This window comes from Condylura cristata, unplaced genomic scaffold, assembly GCF_000260355.1.
Source record: "Condylura cristata isolate star-nosed mole 26May11 unplaced genomic scaffold, ConCri1.0 scaffold00024, whole genome shotgun sequence".
NCBI lineage: Eukaryota > Metazoa > Chordata > Mammalia > Eulipotyphla > Talpidae > Condylura > Condylura cristata.
This window is the reverse complement of record NW_004567125.1, coordinates 2,081,113-2,084,527: the sequence shown is the minus strand read 5'-3', so window position 1 is coordinate 2,084,527 and position 3,415 is coordinate 2,081,113.

Genomic DNA, 3,415 nt, shown 5'->3' with positions numbered 1-3,415 from the left:
GGTTAAGGGCAGCTAAGGAGGTCTGTGCCATCCCAGGGTGAGGGGGCTTGGAAGAGGGCCTTGTAGGGGAAGCCATAGTGCAGGTGGAGGAGCCCAGAGTGGACCCTGACAGGCCACGGACTTGTGCGCAGTTAGCTCAGTGGCACTGTCCAGTTTGGACAAAACTAACCCTTGCAGAATGGACTCCTGGCAGCAAAAGATACCTGAATAGAGAGCAGGGACGGAAGGCCACGCTACACTGTGAGCCAGCAGAGAGCAAACACGGGCCCCAGCCCGGGTAAGAGCTGCTTGCCGGCCACATGCCCCTACGACAGGACGGCTCATCAGCCCTGACGGCCCAGCACGTGATGTGTAAGAAGTGTTGCCTTTATTTTAGTGAAAGCCAAGGGAGTTTTGTACTATTAATAAATAAAATCATTCAAATAGGATTCATCTCATCTTCAGAGCATTCTTTTGCCTGTGTTATGTGACCAATATTTGCATAGTCAAATCTGCATGTTTAATTTATCATTGAATACGTGCATGTGTTTGTGTTTGGACTCAAACCTTAATTTCAGTGCAAATTAAGGGCTTGAGCTTGAATGTGTTAAGCTTTAGGTGCCCATTTGCCATTCAGGTGGCAAATAAATGTTTTTTCCCAGTGGGGTTCAGGATGAACGTTTTTCACGTGAGGGCTCCAGAACCCTGTGGGAGAGGTTCACTTACTCCACGTCAGTGACTAGGCTTAGTTCAAAGCTGCCAAATTGGTGCCTGGCTGAACTCAAACTGGTGATTGAAAAAAAGGCCCCCGGAGCTAGCCCAGGACTGTGCCCCAGAGCAGGAGCAGCAGAGCCTGGTCTGTGCTCTCCTAGGGACAACAAGAGAGCTGGCATCCCAGGATCCCTGCTGTCAGCCTCCATCTGCCCCTCCTTGACCACTCTGGGTGACCTCATCCAGACACATGGCTTGGTGACGCTTCAGTCCGCTCCTTGAGCCGTAGACGCAGGACCCAAATGTCTACTTGGCATCTCTTTGTGGAAATAAAATGGGCACTCAGACTTAATGCAGACAAACTTCATTTGTGCCCAGGCCTGCTTCTTCCAGGTGTTTCTCTTCTCAGTAAATGGCACTACCCTCATTTTGTGGTACAGGCCAAAATCTGCAGGCATCCTTGATTCCCTCCTTAGTCTTTGTGTCTGATTCATCAGCAGATCTCATCTTGACCAGCTGTGTCCAGAATTTCAACACTTGGCTCTCCTCTTTGGTCTATCCGGGCTTCAGTATGATAGCCCCAAAGTCATGCCCATGCTCTCCGTTACCCTCAGGGCCTCTGACCACGTGTGTCAAAGTGTGGGTCTCCTGCTCTTGAACCCAAAGCCCTTACGATGCCACACACATGACTGGCCCCTGCTACTTCTTTGCTTTCACGTTTTCTGTCCTCGCTCAGTTCTCTTATCCTCGGTGCTCACGCTGCAGCCGAAAGCTCTGCTTATCGCAGGCCTTTGCCTGGGGGGTCCTCACCTTGCCCATGCACAGCATTCTGTGTGGCTCTGTCACCTTCCTGAGTTTTCGTTTTCATAGCCCTGATTCACCTGACCTTAGACTTGGTCATTTATTCACTGTACGCCTGTGGCTACTCGACCAAATCACCACAAGCTTAGTGGCTTAAGGAAACAGAAATTAATTTCCTTACAGTTCTGGAGTCAAGAAGTCCAAAATCCCTTTTACTGGGTCAAAATCAGGGGTTGCTCACTCATAGCAGGAGTATAGTGGACCAGGCGAGAAAATAGCAAAAATAATGAACAACCATATACCAGAGACATTTTGCGGGGGTGGAGTGGGGAATGGGATCAAAAAGGGGGGGTGGGGGGTGTGGAGGGAAGTGCACGGGATTATGGTGATGGCACACAGGTCACTTGGTGATGGGAAACCCACGGGGATTACAATTGAGATGGAAAAAAAATGTACAAAATGACGTAAAAATAAAATTTTGTAAAAAAAAAAATCAGGGGTTGCTTTCCTTCTGGAACCTTTATAGGAGAATCAGTGCATTGCTCCTCTAGTTTCTTTCTTTTCTTTTTTTTTAGAAGCTGTGATGAAAAACACACATCATATAAATTTACCGTCTTAAGCATTTGTAAGTGTATATTTCAGCGGCCTCATGTATATTTACACTGTTGTGAAACATCTTTCCAGAAGTGTTTCATCTTGCAAATCTGACAATCTGAACTCTATCCTTTAGACAACACCCCTTCTCTGCTTCCTTACATTCCTGAAACCACCATTATACTTCTGGTTTCTATGAAATTGACGATTTTAGATACCTCCTGGGGGTGTATTCATACAGTGTTTATCGCAAGGCTTATTTAGTACAATATCCTCTGTGCGTATCCATGTTGCAATAGGCAACAGGAATTCTTGCTTTTTTAAGGCTAAGTAATATTCCATCAATGTACGTATCACATTTCATTATCCACACATCCATCCTCCGGCACTCGGTTGCTTCCATGCCTCCTAGCCATGCAATGTGAATCAGCTGTTATGAACATGGCTGTGCAAACATTTTGTGGAGATGCTGCTTTCAGTTTCTTAGTGCATGTCAGAAGTGGGATTGCTGAAGCATGTGATAGTTCCAGTTGTAGCTTTTTGAGGTATCTCCATATGTTTTCCACAGTCCCTGCTTTTTCTTTCCCAACAATAGCACACGAAGGTGCCAATTTCTTCACATCCTTACTGCAGCTTTGTTAGTTTCTTCTGGTGGTGTCATGTTTACCTGTTTCTTCATGGTCTGTGCAGTCTTGCACTGCATCTGTGCATTTCACAGAGAAGACACTAGTTCTCCAGTCCTTATATACTGGTCTCAGAGGGAAACACCTTCTCCTGCTGTGTGCTGTGTGCTCTGCACCTGGGGTAGCAATCTCATGGGCAGGATCTGGGCCTTGTGACTACTATTGCCTCTACACTGTGTCACCTGCACTCAGCAGGCCTGTGAGCAGGGATAGGTCAGGTGTGGGTTTTTAGGGGTCTCAGAGTGTGCCTCTGTCAGGGACTGGCTGGCCCCTCATTAGAAAGGGCTGCCTGCCAGGTTTTTGTAGTGGGGACTGGAGCCAGATCATGAGACCTCTGCGGATATGAGGTCAGAAGGCCTGTTTCAGGGACTCAGAGCACATTGCTCCTCCTTGATCCCTGGGCAAGAAGTACCAAGTTCATAGAGGTAGGGGTGGCTGCTGGTGTGCAGTTGGGACCACAGTCAGTGGGCCTGACACCAGTGCATGTATCTACCTTTCCCAAGTGGGCCTCCTGGGTCTTGAGCTCCACTGGGGTTTTGCATCCTCCTACCTGGTCCCACAAAGGTAACTTTTTTTTTTAAAGATTTATTTATTTATTCATACAGAACTGGGGTACAGGCCAGAGATGCGGAGGGTGAGAGGATTCA